The sequence below is a fragment of the Ictidomys tridecemlineatus genome, chromosome 1, assembly GCF_052094955.1.
Source record: "Ictidomys tridecemlineatus isolate mIctTri1 chromosome 1, mIctTri1.hap1, whole genome shotgun sequence".
NCBI classification, from domain to species: domain Eukaryota; kingdom Metazoa; phylum Chordata; class Mammalia; order Rodentia; family Sciuridae; genus Ictidomys; species Ictidomys tridecemlineatus.
Genome location: NC_135477.1, coordinates 121,362,704 through 121,388,064, shown reverse-complemented (window position 1 = coordinate 121,388,064; position 25,361 = coordinate 121,362,704). Strand labels below are relative to the sequence as shown.

Here is a 25,361-nt window from a genome sequence, read left to right as displayed (position 1 = left end):
TATTATGAAGATAAACAATAAGTGTTGGCAAGGATGTGGGGAAAAAAGGTACACTCATACATTGCTGGTGGGATTGCAAATTGGTGCAGCCAATATGGAAAGCAGTATGAAGATTCCTTGGAAATCTGGAAATGGAACCACCATTTGACCCAGCTATCCTCTCCTTGATCTATACACAAAGGACTTAAAAACAACATACTACAGGGACACAGCCACAATTGACAATAGCTAAACCATGGAACCAACCTAGAAGCCCTTCAGTAGATTAATGGATAAAAAAATGTGGCATATGTACACAATGGAATATTACTCAGCAATTAAAACAGAATAAAATCATGGCATTTGCAGGTAAATAGATGGTGTTGGAGAAGATAATGCTAAATGAAGTTAGCCAATCTCAAAAAAACAAATGCCAAATTTTTTCTCTGATATAAGGAGGCTGATTCATAGTGGGGTAGGGAGGGGAAGCATGGGAGGAATAGACAAACTCTAGTTAGGGCAGAGGGGTAAGAGGGCAAGGGAGTGGGCAGGAGGCTAGCAAAGATGGTGAAATGTGATGGACATCATTATCCAAAGTACATGTATAAAGACATGAATTTGTGTGAACATACTTTATATACAACCAGAGATATGAAAAAATGTACTGTCTATGTGTAATAAGAATTGTAAATTGTAATGCATTCTGCTGTCATTCATTTTTTTAAGAAAAATCAATTAAATTTTTTTAAAAAAAGAAAAGTGACAAGATTTGGTTTGCTTTAGTATATTGGACATTTTTCTTTTTTTTTCTTTTTTTTTATTGTTGGTTGTTCAAAACATTACATAGTTCTTGATATATCATTTCACACTTTGATTCAAGTGGGTTATGAACTCCCATTTTTACCCCGTATACAGATTGCAGAATCACATCAGTTACACTTCCATTGATTTACATATTGCCATACTCATGTCTGTTGTATTCTGCTGCCTTTCCTATCCTCTACTATCCCCCCTCCCCTCCCCTCTTCTCTCTCTACCCCCTCTACTGTAATTCATTTCTCCCCCTTGTATTATTTTTCCCTTTCCCCTCACTTCCTCTTGTATGTAATTTTGTATATCCCTGAGGGGGACATCTTTCTAATATAAACTATGAGAAAGCAATTCTGTTTCAATGGAAGAAATGCCAAAAGATTCAAGATTAATGTCATCCATTGTTAACATGTAAAATTGAAGGAAGGTTCAGTGAGTTGTGCTTGTAGAATTCTGTTCCCATGGAGTTGGAAGAATCAAGTCCAAAGCCATCAATGGGAAAGATGAAGAAAGGTAGACTCTCAGAACATGGGTTTCTGGCTAGAATCTGTTCCTTGCTCACTATGTCAATTTTTTCTCCCAGACCTCTCAGACTGGTTCTCTAGGTTAATATGGTGGACATCATATTTGCTGTAGTAGAAAAATGAAATGATGGGATGAAATGAGCAGCAGTGCTTAAAATCTTCCCCCAGTCACACTTGGCCCAAGCTTCTCCATGGAAAATGGACAGAGAGAGATAGGAGGTGCTAACACCAATGAGGGCTTGGCACAAAGCTCTAAAAAGTTCAGAAGCGCTGGAGACCCAGGTGGCAGACTTACCTGGATAGCAATGAACTCCTGTGGCCACAAGAGTCTGCAATGCTCATATAAGGGACAGTAGTCCAAGTCCCATCAAGCATGGATGGAGCCATATGGGAGATGAGAAAAGACTTGCCCCAACCTGTCTCCCATGTGGGACTAACCCAGCTCTATATGGTTTCTGAGCTGAGCTAGTTTATCTTCATTCCTCAAAGCTTTTGGACATGCACACATCCGACAGAGGTCTTGCTGGCTGAGAACTTTGGAAAGCTTCCTCTAGTGAGACTGTTCAGGGATGGCAGGGTGGAGATGGAACTGCCTTGAGAAAGCAACTGAAGAATGGATGGATCAGGATTTCCAGAGACTTCAGAGACATGCCTGGTCTGATAGGAACCGTGATTCAATGCTCTGACTTGGGGCTAATTTGTAGGATGAGATAGTTTCATCCTGACCTCTCTAGGGAGGGTTGGTCTAGGAAGACAGAAAACAGGCCTTATCAAGACCCATGAGGATGAAAAGTGGGCCAAGAAAAGCCACACTTAGGTCCCCAGAATGCAATGAGAAAAATAGAGAGAGAAGGCTGTAAAGGATTCTAGGCTGAGCTGATGACAACTTCTATTCATGATTCTGATCCTATCAGAAGGTAGGCTTGGAGGTAGATACAGCCTTCCCTTGACCTTCCAAAGCCCCAGAGATAAAGGGACCAGCTAGAGGATGGGCCTTGTGGCATCCAAGGGCACAAGTGTGTGATGGCCACCCCATGTGGAACTCAGCAGGGACCACAAAGTTCCAGCCTCAGTTTGTTCTCAGAGCAACAAGCAAGGCACAGGGCTAGTGGGGTTTCAGTCTTGGAGACAAAGGCAAAGTTGCAGATCTGTCTTCTCGGCCTGGGAATATTTGGGATTCTCCCAGCTGGGGTCATCCAGATCACCCTTCTAGAATCACCAGCTCTCTCCTCTCCTCAGTGGACAGGAAAATGGGTGGGAGGGCAGCTTCACCCAGCAAGAGCACCAGCTCCCCTCCACGACACCCAGCCTCTCTCCTGGGTAGGGCCCCTCCTCCTGGGGAGCCTCACAGGCATGTCTAGATCTTTATGAACACAAGGTGAAAGTTGCCCCTTTTGTACTCTCTGACCCACAGCTCTCTGTCTTTGTCCAGGTCCACTTTTTGAAGCAGTTGGTTCACAGGCTGGACTATGCTTTGGTTGAACATTCTGTCTCATGCTGTAGCTGTGTGTATTGGCACAGTTGTTGCCAGATAATCTCCACCCTCTCCACCTCTAGTTTCTCCAGCTCCTAAGTGGTGGCCACCATATCTTCAAACCTCTTGGACTTGTCTTGGTTGTAGAGGTTCATACAGCACATGAGGTCATAGCCAGTCTGTGTGGACTTCCTCCATGCCTTCTTGACATCCTCCTCTATCTCCAGCTGCTGGGTTTTCATCTTCAGGTCTCTCTACTGCTCTGTGAGGGCTTTCTGGGCCTTCTCCACCAATGCATAGCAGCTGGCAAGTCGTTTGCAGATGTCAGCTATATGGTGGTCACATTGTTTTATATCTTTCTTGAAGTACTCACGAAAGTTCATTAGGGCTTCTATACCTCACTGTGAAGCTTGGTGGTGAACTTGAGATGAACTTCTGCTTCATCTGCCAAGCTCTTCTTCACCTGAGTCCACACTTTTTCTAGGGAGCCTTCCTCCTGTGAAGCCAAGTTCTTTGCATATTCTTCTTCAATCTTTATCCTCTCTCAGGTGTATTCAGATATTTCTTTCTGCATTTGTTTATCTTTCAGTTGCTTTTGAAGCCTCAGTTCAAACCCAGCCATGGTGCCATTGCCTTGGAGGTCCTTCTTATCAGCACAGAAGTAGTCAGTCACTGCCACGACACCAAGCCAATTGACGTCTCCTTTGGAAAAATTGTACAACCAGTGACACCATCAGCAAAGATACGCCAGCACTACCACAATTTGCTGCACCAACAGATAGTTCACAATGTATACAAGTGATACATAGTCCAGGCAAATTCTGCAAGCAGTTCAAAACAGATGAATCTATCAATATGTCCATTTCCTCCCAAAGTAAATTGACTCTTTGATTGAGCACTATTTGCTGAATTATTATTCATTGATGCATCAGTTTATACAGTTTACTGTGATAGCTATCGAAGAAGCTGTAGTTTGGTTTTATCTTTGTCTTCACCAACACTGGAATGAAGATAGGAATTCTGGCAATGATGGCTAAAAAAAAATTATGTAACATTCCAACAGGCACTAAGAAAACAATTTTCTGAACAATTTACATTATCCTGAACAGAATTATTAAATATAATGAAAAGGAAAGGTGAAAGTAAACAAACAGATCTGTTAACGTCCTTATTTGTTCACATATTAAAACAATCCTCAACAGCTGTTTACCCAATTTAAATTAAACCATTTTAATCACGTGAATAAAAAAATTCAGATCCATTTTTTCAGGAGCGTTCCTCATATATAATATATGGACACACACACATACAGACATACAACACAAAACACAAGTGTGCACACATAACATACAACACATAAGACAATAGTAAAGGCCTTGTAGCTTTACACAGGTGAAATCTCCATTGCAATGTTTAAAAACTCCACAGTCAAAAAATAAAACTGATCAGAAAAACATTAATCTAGGTCTATATGAGCTCAAAAAATAAAATAGAACTTTATGGTGTGGGAAAGGGCAATAATAAAATAGGTATTGAAAAAAGACATCCTGGTTACCACCTGGATTTGACTCTTTTTTGGATATCGCATCCTTTTTTCTGTAACTTGCATATGGGTCTGAAGGTATTCCCACAAGCAAGCCTCAAGATTTTTTACATTTGAAATAGGCCTTAATGGTGTTCATTATTCATTAGCCTCCAGGTGTGGGAGAATCACTGTTGCAGATGTAAGAATAGCTCAGGATATCAGCTGTTATGGATTTGAGTCCAATCATCTTCTTTTTGTTCTGTAGAAATCACTTTGGTTAATCTCTCTGGAATCCAAATCGGCTGCTGTTCTCCCTCTGAGCTTCAGGCATTCCCCGCACAGGCCACCAAATGCTGCAGACTGGCTGGGCACAAATCACGAGCCACTGAAACAGAAACAAACTTTATTTCTAAACTCCACCAGCACACTCCACACACGCTCCAGGGAACTCTCCCAAAGGCCACGCAGCTCCTCCAGGAACCACCAACCAGAACTCCCTCCTCCCGCACTTCCCCAACCAATTCAAACTCTCCAGGAATCCCCATGAGAACTCCAAAGTAGCTGGAGAACTCCGTCAGGTTAATGGCTCCTGACTAATTGCCTGGACTCGGGCTCCAGGGCTTGAGTCACCCACATTAAAATTCAATCAGGCCCAGCCCTGAGCTTTAAATATTCATTGGGAACGCTTCCCGAAACCCACGATGGGGGATGGGGTTGGAGGAACTACCCGTGTCCCCAGCTCCTAGGCCCAGTACTCTCTCATCACTTACAACTGTGGCTGGATTTCCATTCTGCTGGGCCCTATTTCTCTCTGGAAGCCTCTGAACTTCCTCTTTGGAGACCATTGGGGGACTAGGCTACCCTGCAACAGGAATGTGTGATAAGTCCTGTCAAGGGGAGGCCCTAATGCTGAGAGCCACAGCCGAGTTGGAATGGCCCCTGGCATTTTGCCAACAGTATTGGTTGAGAGGCGAGCATTACTATCCACCTTGGCCAGCTGCTGGGTCTTCATCTTCTACTTTGGAGTTCTCGTGGGGATTCCTGGAGAGTTCACATTGGTTGGGGAAGTGCTGGAGGAGGGAGTTCGGGTTGGTGGTTCCTGGAGGAGCCGAGTGGCGTTTGGGAGAGTTCCTGGGGAGCGTGTGTGGAGTGTGCTGGTAGAGTTCAGAAATAAAGTTTATTCCTGCTTCAGTGGCCCAGCCAGACTGTGGCAAGTCACAATAGCTCCACTCTGTTGGCTTTAGCAGTTGCTGTTCAGGATTGTGTCTGAGTGAGGGAATGTCACACAATTTTTCATCTTCTCTGTATGGTCGACTTTATTTTCAAGATTGTGTATTTTGTCTTCATTGCCTGAGGTTCTGTCTTCCAAGTGGTCTCATCTGTTGGTGATACTTTCCATCGAATTTTTAATTTGGTTTATTGATTCCTTCATTTCAGGAATTTCTGTTTGACTTCTTTTCAGGATCTCCATCTATTGAAGTGATCTTTTGCTTTCTGTATTTGCTCTCTTACATCATCCTTTAAGTTGCAGAACAATTTTACTAAGCACATTCAGAACTCCTTCTCTGACATTTCTTCTACTGGGTTGTCAATGAATTCTATTATTGGAGCATCTTGGTTTATTTGGAGTGCTTTATTCCCTTGTTTTTTTTTTTCAGGTTGTTTGTGTGTCTTCCCATCTAGCAGTATGTATCTGAGGCAGTAAAGTTTCTAACCTGTAACTTATAGTGTCCCTGAAGATTTCCAGTACATCACATTTAAGGGGGAGACCAATATTAACAACACAGATCTGGGTTTCATTTTCCATAGATTCCACCATGCTGCAGTCCTAAGATGACTCCTGAATCATGGATGATGGATAAACTCCAGTAGAGAGTAAAGGATATGAATAATAGGGCCCAGGGAGGGAACTTCCTTCAATACTTCCCCACTTCTTAACTTTGGATTTAACCATGTAAGTTGTTTTGGCCAATGGTGTTAAGGGCCACAGTCAGGATGGCACATGGCATTTTGCCAGAAGGAGTGGTTAAGAGGTGACACCAGTGAGCCATTGAGATGATGATGGTTAAGTTAAGCTGTGTATTCAGTTGTATATAGACCTTTGCTGTCTGGCAATAGGGAGGCTCCTGCTGCCTCGGGGCGCTTCTTTGGAGTTCCCGTTGAATTCTTGTGGGGTTTTGAGAGAGTGTGCGGGGAGCTCAGTGGAGGGTGAGAGTGTTCCTGGGGAGTGTGCGTGGAGTGCCGGTGAGAGTTCGGGAATAAAGAGTTACTGTTTGAACCTACAAGTACTTCGTGGCGGCTCAGTTATTTGTGCCCAGCCAGACTGCGGCAAAATGACATGTTAGCAGACTATTGTGGATTTTTTTCCCAGAAAGAGATATTGAAATTCTAACTTTTGATCCTTGTGATTGTGATCTTATTTGGAAATAGGATCTTTCCAACATAATTAAATTAAAATGAGGTCCCACTGGATTGGTATTGGCTCTAAATCCAATTACTGGTGTCCTTTGAGGAGGGAGAAATTTGGAGTTATCTGAGCACACAAACAGAAGATGGCCATGTGATAATGGATGCAGAGATTGGATTGATGCTTATTAAGTCAAGGAATTCCAAACACCTCTAGCAAACACCAGAAACTATGCAGTGTCAAAGAACTATCTTCCCCTAATCCCTCAAAAGGAATAGAATCTTACTTCAGACTTCTAGTTTCCAGGACTGTAAGAGAATAAATTTCCACTGTGGTTGTGTCTTGAAAAGTGTTACATAACTGGGTTTGTCCTCTTCATCTTCTGCCTTCATGGGAAGAATATCTTCTGGGTAGCACATTATTTAAAGAATGAAGAGAGGCATATGGAACAATCCTAGGTAAATCTGCATTTTGAAAGCAAGACACAGTTGATCTCAACCTATGTCTGCTGATTTCCACATGCATGAGTGGGAATTAATATTGTTTTAGCTAATAATTTCAGGATGTTTTATTACACTGCACTATATGACAATAGCCAACCTATATAATCTATGAATATTTTCTTTTCCTGTGGAATTAGTTGCAGACATTATGATATATCATACTAAATATCCTAACATGGACCTCTTACAAACAGGGACATTGGCCCACATAACCTCAATGTCATTATTGCACTCCGGAAATTTAAAATGAGATGTTTTTATAACATATCCCTCAATTTAAAATTGTTTGGTTCTTATTGATTAGACTCAGGTTAAATGTTTCACAAAAACATCACATAGACGATGTTATGTCATTCTCAATGTATAACATCAGGCAACATATTATGTAATTTTATCCCATATTTGGTGGTTTCTTTATATGATCATGTCCATAAATTTTCTCAGTTGGAAAGTTACCTTTCAATACTTTCTAAAATTAATTAGTGATCTTTGGGGACAAATTTTGAAACTATGTGAATATGTTATTCCCAAAACACTTCATAGACTGATAGTTTCCAACATGCATGGATGAAGCTTGCCTTGAATTAGTACACACTTGTAACTACATTGTTTAAGTGTGTATATACATTCATATGTATATATGAAATCATGATGCTTATGCTTTAAGTCCATCGATATAGGTTTCTTGCCAGGCACAGTGTCACACACCTGTAATACCAGTAGCTCTGGAGGCTCAGGCAGGAAAATCACAAGTTCAAAGCCAGCCTCAGTAAAAAGTGAGGCACTAAGCAACTCAATGAAGACCCTGTCTCTAAATAAAATACAAAATAGGGCTGGAGATGTGGCTCTGAGATTGCCCTTCAATTCAATCCCCAGTACCCGCTCCCAAAATATATAGGTTTTTTTCATTTCTGTCCCCCATTTCATGTTTATATTTCTCTTTTACCAAGGAAAAATCCTTAAGTTTCTAATACTATAAATATATTTACTCATATGAATCTTAAAATACACATATAATAATTTTGGAATTATTATACTATTACCCAAGTACCATTATTTTGCAAATCCATTTAAGCAAACCAGAAAATTACAATTGGCCTCATAGTGGTGTAGAAACATAAAGATGTGATACCTTTCCTCACATAAGTCATAGCTGACACTCCTATAACAAAAGATGAATTAGAGATAGCAAAACATAACAAATTTATGTAATCAAAGTTTTACATGACATTGGGGGCTTCAGATATGATGATCTAACATTGAGAGGAACTGGTTTATGCTTATGTTTGGTGAAGAATGGACACTTGTATAGAAATGTTATTGGACAAAAAGGGTCTAATGGTTATAGACTGAGGGGGGAAACCCAGAAAGGTATGTCTTCACAGATTCCTCTTGGCTTCTCTGTGTAGTATTCCCTCCTGCAGGGGAAAGATAGGACCCCTCTGAAATGAGGATTGTATGATCTACCATTAGATAAGGTAAGTCAGAGAATTCTCTTATGACCAGTTCTTACATAGAAAGGCAGGAGTTTGGAGCTATACTTCTGGGTCTTATGGCTTGTTCTGGGGAAGAAGATTTCTAGTTTCCATGACATGCCTTCAGAAAGAAATTCCCATTTCTATGGATTCTTTTAAGGGAGAGAAAGAGGAGGACAAGAGAAAGTCAGAAAGACTTTGCTGCTGAAGTCTTCCATTCTCCTTTAGTTCAAGGTATTCAGCAAGCCAAAGCTCCAAAACTGAATAACAAATTTTTCCCCTATAATCTGTCCTTTGAGATGCTACATTTCTTGTTTACAAAATTAGTTTGGATTTAAATTTATTCTAACATTTATGACTACATAAATACTATTTATTCATTTACTCACATCTAAATCATAGGTTTAAATAATTCTGAAATTGTTTTGTGGAGAACTTTATCATTATTTTCAGTAGCTTCAGGAAAAAAAAATGCCCTAACTAGAGTATTAGAGTGTCTTCCCCCATTTGTTCCTTTTTTATTATTATTTATTATTTCCCAACTTCAAATAGTTTTTGAGTTTTACTATTTATATTTATTATCATAATCATTTTATTGGTGCTTTAATTTTCTTTCACATGTACTTCTTAAGCCTGAAAAATCTGTCTATTTTTAGGAACAGATGTATTTTTAATTTAAAACACTGAGGTTTACACCTGTGGTTTTAATCTTTACTATTATTTTAGAATTCTTTTCTTCTATTGTGTCCTCTCATACAGTTGAGCTCTTTTGTTCATTTTGGCAGGAACAGGTTGCTTTGGGGGAATGGAAGACTTTCTTAGGCAGCTCAGTTTATTTCAGCTGCTCTTTATCTCCCATCTGCTGCTTTATATAACAATGCCTCTTATTGTTCAACATGTGCATGTGCATATAATGTTTCCCTCTCCCATAGTAATATAAGAAGTCATAATATAAACCAATACTACTAATAAGCCAGACTTATATTACACTCTTATTTTAGACAGATGGCTTTCACACCCTTATTCATGTTATTTGTTTTTCTATTGGTAGTAGAGGCTATATGTGTTTTTCCATGAAATCCAGAAGTGTTTGAAAACTTTTTAATTTAACCAAAATGAAGCTAGGGTGATAATTCTCCCACTTATTAAACTCTTGTCGATATATATTTTATAATTAAAGGCAATTAAATTGACAAACTCATACCTAAAATTTCATTGGAATTAATATTTTTGCCAATAAAATTTTGCTTTGAACCTTAAAAGAGAAATGGAAACTATTAATTTCCATGGAAGATTAAATGAAAAAAAAATTTTTTTAAACCTATCAACTATTCACTGATTAGCTGGCAAATGATAAGTTAGTTTGTAAAGGAAATTCACTTCAGTCTTAATTTTCTAGAATTGATTTTATACTATAATGCATACATCTGAATGCTCAATATGATCTGTATGTTCCAGTTATACAGTAATCATTTGTTTCAAATGGGTAAAAATAGTATTAAACTGATTGGGAAGAAGAGAGATATAGAAATTAAATGGTCAGTTGGAATTCTAACTTCATAGCCTCTAAAAAAAGGATATGCATTTCCATGTATTTTTTATTTAAAAAAAAACACATTTGAATGAGGCATGTCATTACCATTTTTTTCCTTGTTATTTATTAAAGAATCTCTATGTGCAAAGCAACTTAAGAGTGCCTCATCTGAAGTTAAATATACATATGTATTTCACAGTGACTTAATCATTACTGTGTAAAAATGCACAGTCTAAAATAGTAAAAAGCATGCCACAAAGTTTTTATATTTTCAATTGTCTGATAGCTTATATACTAGGGTTGAAAGAAAGTTAAAAGAAATAAGTTTTCCTTCCTAAAATTTCTATTACTTTTTACCACTTTTTAAACATAATCCAACTTTGTATGTTCCAGGAACAGAGACCAGAGCAGTACTCTGTGCTGTTGCCTTAAATGTGTTTGAATAACAAGATAAAGCTTTCTTTAGCATTACTTCCCATAAAATATATTGTTTTTATTTTTAGTAAGTGTTTATCAATGCCAATATACACAAATGATTTTTAAAATACCTATTTAAAAATAAAATACCTGTTGGAAGAGATTCTTGGAGAAATTTAAATGTGTTTGTAAAATATTTTCTTAAGTGGAAGTGAAACACCATTCTGGAAAATTTTCATTCTCCTGTACCCAGTTATGACTTTTAAAACAGAAGACCTCTCAAAGGCTATCTGTGGGGGTTTAAAACTCCCAAGACCTCCAATTTGTGTCCTCTGAGTTTAGGGTCTCAATACTTTTTGAACTTTACAAATTGCATTTTCCTTATCTACCACCAGGTGGCAGGTGGATCCGCTTTTTCTGAACGCGATCCCGACCCCGCCCTACCGGAAGCTGTCATGTAAAGGAAATCTCTGGCCACGCCTTGAGTTCAGCACCCTAGAAACGGACAGCGACACCGCCCAGTTTAGTCTTATGACTCGCTGCAGAGATTTTCACCCGACTAGGGAACTGGCCAATCCGAACTGGCTCCAAGGACCGCATGACTGACTAATTTACAATGCCAAAAGGGAAGGGGGGGTAGGAATCCCTTGATCTGGGACATTTAGACTGGCGGAGGAACTAGCTGACAGTAAATAAAAATCCATATTAACAAAATCTTGTGGGTTTTCCCCCCTCACTACCCACTGGAATCGAAGTGCGTTGTAAATGCTGTCTTGCTGTGGTACAGGCATTTGATTACCCAACTCCGCATTTTGGTTTATTCCAACAAAATGCGTAAGACAGCAAAGGCGGTACAAAAGTCTGTGTGAGCTATGGCGGCGAGAACATTGTCTTGTACAAAGATGAGAAACCAGCATGGGGACGAACCGGGTTTTTCCTCTCCGTTTTCCAAAGAACACAAACAGCGTCTCTCTCTCTCTCTCTCTCTCTCTCTCTCTCTCTCTCTCTCTCTCTCTCTCTCTCTCTCTCTCTCATGAAATTACTATTTTAGGCAAAGAGACTTCGGATTGAAGCACGAGTGTGTTCTATAAATGACGGTTTGGGTACCACATTTCCAGTTGCCTAGCGACTAACTAGACAAAAGAATACCTTGGGGGATTTTAATTAGCAGTTTGGAATGGCAAAAACCCAAGGGCAGATGAAGATGGATTCAGGATAGGACAATATATTACCTGGGACTAAGGTTTAGAGTCAAAGTCTAATTAAGTCTAAGGTTTAGAGTCAAAGTCTAATTAAATATCAGTGCTGGAGAAATAGATAAGGCTAAAGACGAACACGTATCTATTTAATATTGGCAAACAGGCTAAATTAAGCCGAGTTTTAGTTGTAATTTATCCGCATTTTACTGATTGCTTTCTCCTTCTTAATCTGTTGGCAGCAATGATTCAGATCTTTAACCAGCAGAGGGCGAGTCGACAGCAGTTTTTGTCCCTCAGACACTCCCTCTTCCTCCCTCCCCCATCTGCCCTCGGGAAATTAATTTAGTACCCAGCTCTTCAAATATAGACCAAGCCGAGGAGGGTGTAGTGGAAGGAGAGCAGCACACGAGACTTGGCCGAGTGCCGTCCTGTCAGGCTTGGACTTATGGCTGCACTGCATTCTGCCGACACATCTCTTTGCTTGGGGTTGCAGAGGGGACTGCAGTGGTTGTTGCAGGAAGGAGCAGGGATAAAAAGAAACCCAGCCCATCTTCAGAAACCATAAATATTTGGAATAAAAGGCTTAATAAAAGTGAAAGGACCAGAAGTAGCCTAGTAAGAACTCAAATATAGACTATAAAGGTTTAAGAAATGAAAAGAAGCAGTTTACTTCTCAGGGCTAATAACTATGTGCTAGAACAATAACCAGAAAGGCTCTGCTTTTTCAACTCTAGGAATAAAAACTGGAGGGAAAGAGAATAGAAAGGAAGGAACGTCTAAGAGCAAAGACTAAGAGTTTTGGCTGAGTGATATTTAAAAGAGAATAAGCAAGGCAAGCCAGCTCCAAGAAAGAAATGTGTTTGTAAAATATTTTCTTAAGTGGAAGTGAAACACCATTTTGGAAAATATTTTCTTAAGTGGAAGTGAAACACCATTCTGGAAAATTTTCATTCTCCTGTACCCAGTTATGACTTTTAAAACAGAAGACCTCTCAAAGGCTATCTGTGGGGGTTTCTCCCACCCATGAAAGAAAACCTACCAGAATGCAGGGCAGAGCAATAAAGCATGCAGCACAAAGTTAATTTATTGTTGGGTGGAGCCCTTCACATTCTGGTTGTACAAATCACTTGCTCCAGAAGAGCAATTTAGCTTGTAGTGTATGATTTTGCAGATCTCTCTGGGCAAAGAACCAGAAATCCCATTAATTGGGTATGCCCTTTCTTCTCCACATATTTATGTCTCAGAATTCATCTAACTTGGTTTCAAAACTAGCAAAGTTATCTTTTTCTGGAGACCTATAAACTAAATTGCATGCATAATGGCATTTTATCTTCCCCAGTCATTAAATTTTCATAGAAATGATATTTAAAGGACACAATTTCTTTAATAAATTCAATTCATAAGACAATATGACACTTTTTGTATGTGTGGTGCCAGAGATAAAACTCAGGCGTTTACACAGGCAAGGTACCTGCCCTGCCACTGAGATACATCCCCAGCCCAATACTTTCTTAAAGTTGATATTGGGGAGGTCAAGAGTGAGTTACATTAAGAGGATAAATCAACAATTTTAAGAAAGCATAATCTGATTCAGTAATAATTTGACAACAGATAAATTATATTTTGATTGTGTTATACAGCATGCCTGTGTTTCTGTAGCATTCCTTCTGTAAAGGAGCACTTGTAAAATTTTCATAAATACTTCAAACTTTATTCATATTGTACCACAACTAAACAAGTGCTTTAAATTGGTTAATATAATTCCAGCATAGAATTCAGAACAATCTTTTCAAAACAAACCAATGAAGGAGAATAGTCAAATATCCAATAGGCAAAGGTTTTCAACATCCTTAATCATCAAAGAAATATAAATTTAAGGGGCTGGGGATATGGCTCAAGCGGTAGCACGCTTGCCTGGCATGCGCGGGGCTCTGGGTTTGATCCTTAGCACCACATAAAAATAAAATAAAGATATTGTGTCCACCGAAAACTAAAAAATAAATATTAAAAAAATTCTCTCAAAAACAGAAATATAAATTTAAATCACAATGAAATGCCTTTTCCCATTTAAAAGAGTGGCAAAATCAGTAAATTAAAGCTGATATTTTCAAGAGTAGAAAAGGATGGGGCAACTCCAACTTTCACACATTTCTGTCGAATTGTAAATTGACACAACCACTCTGAGAACAGCATTAACCAAAGTTCAATATAAGCATATTCTATGGTTCAGTAATTACAATCATAGACATATTCTCAATAGAAATGCATATGTGTGTACAAAAAGACATATTCCTCACAGTCAAACCTGGAAGTAATCCAAAAATACTTCAACAATAGAATGGATAAACATATTGTTATGGATATTTTAAAAATATATATATAGCAATGAATTTTTTTAAAAAAACTGTTACTATATGAGACAATTTACATAAATCTCACACAATTTTTCAGCAAAATATTCAGGAATAAAATAAAACATTTTGTATAATTCTATTTATATAAGTTTAATCATTGGAAAAACTTTGTTAAGATGATAAATTGAGAGGAGTGGTTCCTTTGATGGAGATAAAGATTGGAAGGGGCTTGAGGGAAGTTTCAGAGATTCAAGTATGTATTTTGAAGGTTTTGATCTGAGTGGTAGTTATTTGAGTATGTTTGATCCATAAAGCTTATTGAGCTGTACATTATGATTTGTATATGTTATGAATGTTATATCGCAATAAAAAGTATATCTTTTAAAAAGACATAATACAAATCATGTATTATGGTTTGGATATGAGGTGTCCCCCAAATCCCAAGTATAAGACAATGCAGGAATGTTAGAGGTGAAATGTTTAGGTTACAAGAGTTCTAAGAGAGCCAAGCAGTGGATTGATATACTGATATGGATTAACTGGGTCGTAATTGTAAGCAGGTAGGGTGTGGCTAGAAGAAGTAGGTTACCAAGGATGTGATTTTGTGGTTTGTATTTTATCCTTGACTGTCGTATCCTGAGCTGATTTCCTCCACTTGCCCTTCTGTCATGTTTTGCCTCACTTAACGCCCAGGGCTATGGTGTCAACTAACCATGTACTGAACTTCTGAAACCATGAAGTAAAATAAAAAATTTCCTCCCCTAATCTGTTCTTGTAAGGTCTTTTGGTCAAAGAAAGGAAAAACTGGCTAAAATGGAGATTGGTACTGAGAAGAAGGGGTTATTGCTGTGACTAACCTGTCCAAGTGGTTCAGAAGCCTCTAGAGCTGGTATTTGAAAGGAATTTTGAAAAGTTTAGAGATGCAGGTTAGAAAACCTTTAGGATGTTATAAGCAGAGCTCAATGGGAAATTCTGGTGGAAACTCAGAAGACCAAAATGCTGATAGGAGTGCACACAATACTCATAATGTTTTAGAGGCAAATGAGGATTCTATTGAAAATTGGACTAGAGGCCACTCATGTTTCATTTTAGCAAAGAAATTGTCTACATTTTGCCATGTCCTGAGACTTTCTGTGAAGCTCAATTTAAAGGTGATGGACTAATCAATCTGGCAGAGGAAATTTCAAGGCATTCAGGGGGTGGCATGGGTATTACTGTCAGGTTTTTAACCACGTTTACTGGGATATCAGGAGCAGAAAGCAGAGTTAAAAGATTTTTGAAAATTTTGCAGTTTGGTTCAGAAAAGTGTGAGTAAAACTGAGGCTAAGGAGCAATGATTGTTAAAGAGATTATAACCGCTAATGAGATGCTAATTACTTTACCCCCAAAGAAAATGAAAGATGGCTTGAGGGCATCTCAGGAATTGGCAAGAGGCTCAAAAGGGTAAATGCTGCAGTCCGGCTGCAGCAAAATAGCAGGGGGGGGGGGGGGACGAATAACTTGTGTAGATGGATACAGCAGGAATGGGAGCCATTTATTGTAGGACAACAAAGCTATTTATACATTTTGCACAGCTTATCAGTCAACCAATAAGGAATCTCCACACTTAATGACTAGCTTTTGTTATTTCTCAAACCACTCCCTCTGGCATTTTGCCAGGCACCGTCCAGACTTGTTTATGAACTCTAACATTCCCCTGGCAAAATACCACCTGTTATTTTGACTTGTCTACAGACCTTACTTAACAGGTAAAAGTAAAAGTTCCTTTGAGAAGAGATCATTGGGACACCCTGCCTGCAAATGGGAGAAAATTGTTTCCACTGTGCTCAGTCACTCAGGCACTCAGAGGTAGCTGAAGTCATGGTCCTAGGAGGCTTGGCTACTGCTCAAGATGGCAACAGACCTTGGCATCAACCAGAGGGTGCTGGAGCTGCAGGAATGTAGAATGCTGGAGTTTGGGGATCATGGAGTGTTTCACAAGCTTTCAAAGGAAGGTCTTAGAGGTCAGGAAAATTGTAGCAAGGTTGAAATTCCTTCAGGCTTTCCCTGAAAGGGAAATGCATGAAGATGTGAGAAGGAAGCCAAAGCTGCTCTGGAGATCCCCAAGATGAAGAGATGCCAGTAATGTGGAACACTTGCTGAGGAAATCTGCAGGAATCAAGCAGGGACAAGCCAAGAGAGAGGCCATGTGGGCTGCAACTAGCAAGGTCATAGAGGTGGAGCTTTAAAAGCCCTTTGGAGATAATATCTCTGTGTCATCATATACCCTAGATGCTAGACACAGAACTATAAAACTTGTTTGCTCAACTAGATTTTGGTTCCATCCCTCCCTTCTATGTTCCCATTTCACTCTTTCAGAATGGAAATATTTTCTATGTGCTGTTATATGTTGGATATATGTAACTTGCTTTTGAGTTTTACAGGGGGTCACAGTTAAGAGTTTGCCTTGAGGGGCTGGGGTTGTGGCTAAGAGGTGGAGCGCTCACCTAGCATGCATGGGGCACTGGGTTCTATTCTCAGCACCACATAAAAATAAAATAAAGATATTGTGTCTACCTATAACTAAAAAACAAATATTTAAAAATTTTTTCTTAAAAAAAAGTTTCCTTGAGTCTCAGATGAAATTTTAGATTGGACTTTGGGGAAATTCTGAAACTGTTAAGATGATGCAGACTCTTGGAAATGGACTAAATGTATTTTGCACTGTGAGATAAGCATCTTTTGGGAACCAGGGACGGAATATTATGGTCTGGATATGATATGTCTCCCAAAATCTCATGCTTGAGATAATATAGGAATGTTCAGAATATAAATTGATCAGACTGTGAGAGTTGTAATTTAATCAGTGGATTGATCCACTTGAATGGATTCACTGGGTGGTAACTGTAGCCAGGTAAGGTGTGGCTGGAGGAAGCAGGTCTCTGGGGGCATGCATTTGGGATTTATATTTTGTCCTTGGCACCTCATGCTGTCTCTGCTTACTGGGCTGTCATGAACTGAACAGCTTTCCTCCACCACAGTCCTCCATCATGATGTTCTGTCTCATCTTAAGCCCGGAGTTAATGAGTTGGCCAACAATAGACTGAACCTCTGAAACTGTGAGTCAAAATAAACTCTCTCTCCTCTAAGATTTGTGTCTTTTGGTCACAGTGATGAAGATGTGACTAAAATATCATATTATTACCATGTTTAAAAACAATTAGTGTTTTCCCATTGCACTGAGAGTAAAATCTAAAATCCTTAATAAAACCTATAAGGCATTGCATAAATTAATCCTATCTAAATTTCCAATCTCTTCTTAAGTATTTCCTCCTCAGTTGCCATACCCGCTCTGATCTTCCTTCAATTTCTAGAACATATCCATCTCCTTTCAGTCTTAAGCTTGTTGTTTTCTCTACCTGGGACATGCTATCCCCAGCTCTTTGCACAGTGTGCTCAATCTTATCCTTCAACTCAGTCAATGACACCTCTTTAGAGAAGTGCTTCTTGACTGTCCTATCTAAAGTTCCTGTGTTATTTTTCTATTTGCTGCTCTAACATTTCCTCAATAGCTTTAAACAAAACAAATATGTTACCTAACACTTGCAAAGGTGAGGAATCTGAAATGAGTTTCGCTGGGATAAAATCAAGGAATTAGCAGGAGTGCTTTTGGGACATTTTAGGGGAGAATTGATTTTCTTGTGCTAACCAGCTTTTGGAGACACCTGCATTTCTGGGTTTGTGGACCTTTCTTCCATTTTCACAGCCAGCAGTAAAGCATCTTTAAATCTCTTCCTGACTCCAGCACTGTTTTTACTGCTTTTCTCCTTCACTTTTAAGAATTCTTGTGATGTCATTGGGTTCACACATATAAAACCTAGGGTAATCTCGTGATCTCAAAATTAACTAATTAGCAATGTTAATTCCCAACTGCTATCTAATATAACATATTCACAGTTTCTGGGAACTAGGATATATACATACTGAGAGAGGGGGATTGTTCTGCCTTCCACAATCTACCTTCTTTCTTTAGTACAGTATAATGTTTATTTTAAAGAGCAGTAATAATAATTTTAAATCATTTTTGCATATTTCTTTACATTTTCACTAACTACTCCACTCCACCATGACTTCTATGAGACCACAAAAACATTTGTCCTTTCTCTTCTATTTATCCAGTCAGTGCTTAGCACAATATGTGGCACATTGCAGAAGTTCAGTAAGTATTTGTGGACAGAATGAAAAATTATTATATTAACCTATATTTTGAAACTTAAAAACTCTTTTTGGATTTTATTTTTCCTGTTCATATATTGTATCTTGGCAGAAGAGAAATTTCTGGAGGAATCATAACATATATTTTCTCAAGTTCTTCATTATGCTAACTCACTTTGGAAAATCATGCCTATAGGTAAAGGCCCATATTTGTCACATATGTATCTTCATCTTTTATTGGATTTAGAAGAATAATCTATAAATTGCTTCCCCATGGAGAAGAGCACATCACAAAAATCATGCAGCTGAAGAAGAGATAATCTAGGATGAAGAGTTAAAATTATATATTTCAAAGGGAATTTTGACATGATTTGATGGTGGATTTGATGGAATGTTCAAAGTAGTTATGAAAGCTAATTTTTAAAATGTAATTATTTTAAAACTTTGAAAAAGAAGGATTAGGAGAGGAATTAGAGCTGGTAAGGATGGGGAACTCTTTCAAGGAATCTTTGTAAAGAAGAGAGAAATTAGCAGTAACTGGTAGGAAAAATGAGGTCAATAGATGGCTATTTTAAGATGTGAGATATAGCAACCTTCTTGTACACTGATAGGAAAGATTCAATAGAAAGGAGAAAACTGATAATATAGGGTGATAAAAAGCAATGTCTTTGAGTGCATGTTTGAGAATAAGTGGAAAGGTGGCCTTAGCTATGAGCAAAGAGAGTTCATTAATGGTCAAGGAGCAAGAAAGAGAATTTCTTATTTCTAGGTTCATGGTATAAAGGCTGAGGAGAAGCCAGAGTTACATTTTGAGATGAATATAGAAATAATGTACTCAGGGAGAACTAGGTTTCAATTACATAAAGAAGATCATTTTTCAGAAAAGAGGTCGAGTATATAAGAGATTTTCATAATGGTTGACCATAGCACATAGTAGAAAGGTTTCAGGAGTTGAGGAGAGGTAGGAATAACATAAGAAAAATAAATCTACTAAATGGCAAGGGAGTAATTCTCTAGGTAAAAGAGATAATGGGGTAGTTCTGAAGTTTTAGAAACTGACATAAAACATGAAGTTAATTTTGATGGGCCCATACTCATCGTGGTGATAGGCTATAACATGGGTGCAGGAGGTTAAAAACTTTTTGCCAAAAAATTCATAATTCTGGAGGTCTTACTTAGTTAAAACTGATGACTTTCTTTAAGCACAGACACCTTTTATCTGTGCCAATGCAGATATGAAGACCAGGGACAAGGGGCAGTAGCTACCTAGTATGAGAGTTTCTTTGCATACCCTGATATTTATTATCCATAGCAAGAGGAATCAAGGTTCCGACTTTCTGCCTTTTTTGAAGTCAAATCCACTTCTGAAGCACATGATTCTCAGGAGATGAGAACACTGGGATGATAACTGAGCTACCTATGCTGCCAGTTCTCACATGGGTCAGTGGCCTGTGAGAACCAAAGGGCAACAAGGATGATTGAGAATTAGGACTGAGCTGAAGAATATTCATGTTTTCCTGCAGTTAGAATGAGTACTCCTAAGATGTGGAAAGTTTAGTTAGAACTTCACAGATGAAATTTTTCTTCAAGTTTAAAAGTTGCCTACATTCTATCACTAAGATCAGAAACACAATAGCCTAATCAGTAACTGTGGACACTTTGAAACATCCTAATATTTAGGAGGAAATTAAAAGTAAGTCTAGCTTGCTATCAATGTTAAAAATCACAAACAGACAGATACATACTGAGTCACTGTAATAATACTCTAGTCTTAGTTCACTGAATCTCGCAGATTCAATTTGGCATCAAATAACAGCCCATTCTTCTCTGCCACATAGTCATTTGGAGCTGATGAGGAGTCAGATAGCACATTAGCTACTGAGAAGAAGAAAGAAGTGACCTCAAGTGGCATTATGTTTTGGAAAAGTCTGAAACATAGTTTGAACTGTTTTTCTGAGAAACACCAACCAAAATCAGAGACTTTCATCATGACAACTTTTCTTAAATTAACTTTATTAATTAGGGTTCAGAAGCCTAAATTTGCTTCTGGTTATGTCTCTAATACAAGTTAGGAGATTATTCTTACCTGAAATTTTTCTGACTATACAAGAGAAAAATAATACTGTTTAAGAGTGAAAACCGGGCTGGGGATGTGGCTCAAGCGGTAGCGCGCTCGCCTGGCATGCGAGCTGCCCGGGTTCGATCCTCAGTACCACATACCAACAAAGATGTTGTGTCTGCCGAGAACTAAAAAATAAAAAAAATATTAAAATTCTCTCTCTCTCTCTCTCTCTCTCTCTCTCTCTCTCTCTCTCCCCCCTCTCTCATAAAAAAAAAGAGTGAAAACCAGATATTTCAACTATAACTTCCAGTATGAAAAGTATAACACATCTTCAGTGCTAGGCCTTAACTAAGAGGCAAGAAAAGTAAACTGCTTCTCTCAGTGACACCTCACTGATGAAAAAAAGGGAACCAGAGACAGGTGCCAGATTCAAAGGGAGACTCCTATAAATAATACGTACAAAATGAATTAGGTTCTTAGAAGGACATAATGTACCAACACAGATGAACAACATTTTAAAATAGCCTGCTAAGATGGCAATAGGGATTTAATTCACCTTGATACCAATTCCCCTAAAGTCAATCTGCCAATGCCAATTTACCTAATTAATTCACCTAAAATTAACATTTTCTAGAGCAGTGATTCTCAGTCCTGGGCATGCACTGGCTGGTTCTAATCTGGGAAATTAAAAAAATAAGAATACCCAGGCTACAACACAAGATTCTGATTTATTTTGCCTGTAGTAGAGCCCAGGAACATCAGATAAAGTATATAAATCCAATTAAGTCTGCATTTCAGATAAAACAAACAATAATGTCCTCTAAGTATGTCCCAAATATTGCCTTGGACATACTGCATGAGATATGCATATAATAAAAGACTATTCATTATTTATTTGAAATTAAAATTTAACTGGACATTCTGTTTTCATCTGTTAAATTCCTGACTCCATCAGTAACTCTAGGCATAGCAGAACTATCAGCTATTGTAGTATATGTAGAGCATGCAGATTGGGTTCCTTTAATGTTTTCTGAATAATTTCACATATTTTTAAAAGTAAAATTATTCCCTAGTTCTTGACAGTTCAAGAATTTATTTTTAGCCTGTTAGTTTCTAATGGATTGTCAAGTATTTGCATTAGTTTTATTTCTAAAAATATTTAAAATACATTGTGCTTTGTGTGATTCCTCAAGTTTAATCCTTTTAAGTATTTACTCCTTTTTTGCTCTTTGCTGTTGGTTTTTTATTCTTTTGTGCTATTTCATATTAACTTATAGGAGTAATTTACATGCATAGAAATTGTCTCTTTTCTATGATATGAATAATGTTATATAGTTATGTGTCAGTGACAGTGACACATTCTGAGAAATGTGTCACTAGGTGAGATTCTTTTGTGAACTTCTTTGAATGTACTTACACAAACCTAGATGGTAGGGGATATAGTGTAATAGTCTAATAGGCTATACAGCATAGCCTATTACTCCTAGTGTACCAACCTGAACAATGTGTTACTGTACTAAATAATGTAGACGATTATATCACAATGGTATGCATTTGTATATCTTAAAACATCTAAACATAGAAAATATGTTGGAAATATTTGGAAAATATTAGAAAAATAATTGGAAAATATTAGGTATATAGAAATTTTCAGCTCCATCATTGTATATATGGTGAGTCATTGACCAAAATGTCCTAATGCAGTTCATGACTGAGTTTTTATCCTTTTGTTCATGGTAGTTTTTGTAATGTAATTTTAAACTTTTATATATTCAAAATAAATATTTTCTCTTTTGCCCTCTTATAAGGTCTTTGTTCACTTTGAGATTTTTTTAAATTACCCATTCTATGGTATAACATACTAGTATAAAAAACTTTTTTTTTTTTTAGTTGTTGATAGACCTTTTATTTATTTATATGCGGTGCTGAGAATTGAACCCAGTGCCTTACACATGCCAGGCAACTGCACTACTGCTGAGCCACAGCCGAAGACTTCCACACTTACTTTTAATAGTTTTCTTACATCCCTCCCCAACCCTGATGTTTCTCACTGTATGTGTTTAACTTCATCTTGAATTGATTTTGGCGTATAATCTTTTTCAATTTTTTATTATGGTAAAATACACATATGATATAACATTTTAACCAATTTTTAAAATGCATTTGTAACATTGTGCAACAATCACCAGCCTTCCTCTCCATAACTTTTTTCACTTTGTAAACTGAAACACTGTGTCCATTAAATAATAACTCCCTTTTCCTCCCTCCCCACAGACCCTGGCAACCACCATTCTACTTTCTTTCTCTGATTTTTACTCTAACTACCTCATATATGCAGAATCTTGTAGTATTGGTGTTTTGGTGGGGTTTTTTTTGTGTGTGTGTGTGTGTGTATGTGTGTGTGTGTGTGTGTGTGTGTGTGTGTGTGTGTGTGTTTGGCTTATTTTACTTAGTATAATGATGTTCACAATGTTCATCCATTGTTATGATTTAGGTATGAGGTGTTTCCCAAAAGCTCCTGTGTGAGACAATGCAAGAAAGTTTAGGGGTAAAATGATTGGGTTATGAGAACCCTAACCTGATCAGTGAAACAATCCACTTGAATGGATTAACTGGGTAATAACTATAGGAAGGTAGATGTGACTGAAGGAGGTAGGTCACTGGGGGCTTGCCTTTGGGGTATGCATTTTTTCCCTGGTGAGCAGCGCTCTCTCTGCTTCCTGACTGTCACATACTGAGCTGCTTTCCTATGCCACACCCTTCTGCCATGATGTTCTTCCTCACCTTGGGCTCAGAGCAATGGAATAGGCTGTCTATGCACTAAGACCCCTATAACCAAGAACACCAAATAAACTTTTCCTCTTCTAAAATTGTCCTTGTCAGGTCTTTTGGTCACAGCAGTGAAAAAGTTGACTAAAGCATCCATGTTGTAGAATATATCAATTCCCTTCCCTTTTAAAGCTGAATAAAGGAGCTGGGGGTCTAGCTCAGTTGGTAGAGTATTTGTCTCACAGGTACAAGGCCCTGAGTTCAATCCCTAGCACCAAAAAAAAAAAAAAAAAAAAAAAAGGCTGGATAATATTTTACACACACACACACACACACATCCACACACACATTTATTTATCCATTTATCCATTGATGAATACGTGGCCTGGCTCCATGTTTAGCTGTTGTGAATAATACTGCATGGGTGTATTAATATTTAAGATCCTGATTTCAATTCTTTTGGGTATACATATAGAAGTGAAATTGCTGGATCATATAGTAATTCTACTTTTACTTTTTGGAGAAAAAGCCATACTGTTTTCCATAACATTTTATACTCCCACCAACAGTGCACAAGGGCTCCAGTTTTTCCACATTCTTACCAATACTTGTTATTTCCTGTTTTGTTTTGATAGTCACCATACTAATTGGTGTGAGTTGATATCTATGGTAGTGTTAATTTGCATTTCTCTAATGGTGTTGAGCTTGCTTTCCTGTGCTTATTGGCCGCTCATATATCTTCTACAGAAAAATGTCTATTTGAGTCTATTGCCTTTTTTTTTTTAATACTAGGAAGTAAACTCAAGGATACTTTACCTCTGAGCTACATTCCCAGTCCTTTTTTGTTTTTATTTTGAAACAAGGTCTCATCAAGTTGCTTGAGGATCTCACTTAGTTGCTATGGTTTGGCCTTGAACTTGCAATTGTCCTGAGTCAGCCTCCTCAGTCACTGGCATTTCAGGTGTATACCACCACATTTGGCTTCTTGCCCATTTTTAAAATTTCTATTTATTTATTTATTTAGAGACAGTGTCTCACTAAATTGCTTAGGACCTTGCTAAGTTGCTGAGGCTGGCTTTGAACTTGCGATCCTCCTGTCTCAGCTACCTGAGCCACTGGAATCACAAGTGTGTTCCACTGCACCTGGTGCTTTTTCCCCTTTTTTGAAGTAGGTCATTTATTTTGTTGTTGATAGAAGTTCTCTATATACTCTGATTGGTGCAAAGGCATAAAAGTCACACTTTCTAACTTAAAAAGACACAAAGAGGCAAACAATCAGTAAGAGGATATCAGATTTTATCCCATAAAATATATTTAAAGATAATTTTTATTATATTTTTTGTCAGTCTTTTTTTCTTTATATTTCACTTTATATAGCAAGGTATGTGGCTTGTAGTAGGTGCTACAAAATATTGATTTAATTATTGATGCCTATGTATTCTTTTACATCTTGAGTTTTGCCTTTCAATGACATTTTTAGCAGATACAACATAGGTGCATTAGCCATTGATATATCATTAATAATAAAAACATAATGAAGATTTTAGTGCATAAATCTTTAACTGCAATTTTTAGAAATGGATAAAATGCTTTTGAATATCTTTAAAGCTTTGAGTACACTATGATAAAGGAATAGATTTTGAAAGGGATCCCCAAAATAGTACCCTTCTTAGTGGTCAATATATAAAACAAATGAAGACCAAAATATCATCTTTATCACTGACAAATCTGATCTTAGGGAATGTGCTCTATCTTCAGGCAAAATTTTTTATACTAGCCTCTAGAATCTAACCCAAGCTAGGCACCCCCATCACACCACCAGCAGGAGTGGATTAGAATGTGGCTCCTGGAGAGTCATTTGATCCAAGAGAAAGCAGGGAAATGGAGTTGGTTTGTACATATCCAATTCATCCTTTCAAACTCTCTTATCAGGAAAGTCTTTTCCCTAAGAAAGAGGGATGGGTTGGATGCAGAGAAGATAGGAACATCAAGTCAATAGCATGTTCCCAGAATGAAAAACAGAGTGGGAGAATGTTAGCTTGCATCTGAGTGAGGATCAGAAACTGATTTGTTTTTCAATGCTAAAGCTTAAAACCCAGTGCCTCATGCAGGCTAGGCACACACTCTACCAATGA

The 25,361-nt window shown here is 37.9% G+C and overlaps 1 pseudogene; it reads right to left on the bottom strand.

The window, feature by feature from the left end:
• Positions 1 to 1,022: 1,022 nt before the first annotated feature.
• On the bottom strand, positions 1,023 to 3,496 carry LOC101955582 (growth arrest-specific protein 7 pseudogene; annotated as a pseudogene).
• Positions 3,497 to 25,361: the final 21,865 nt, after the last annotated feature.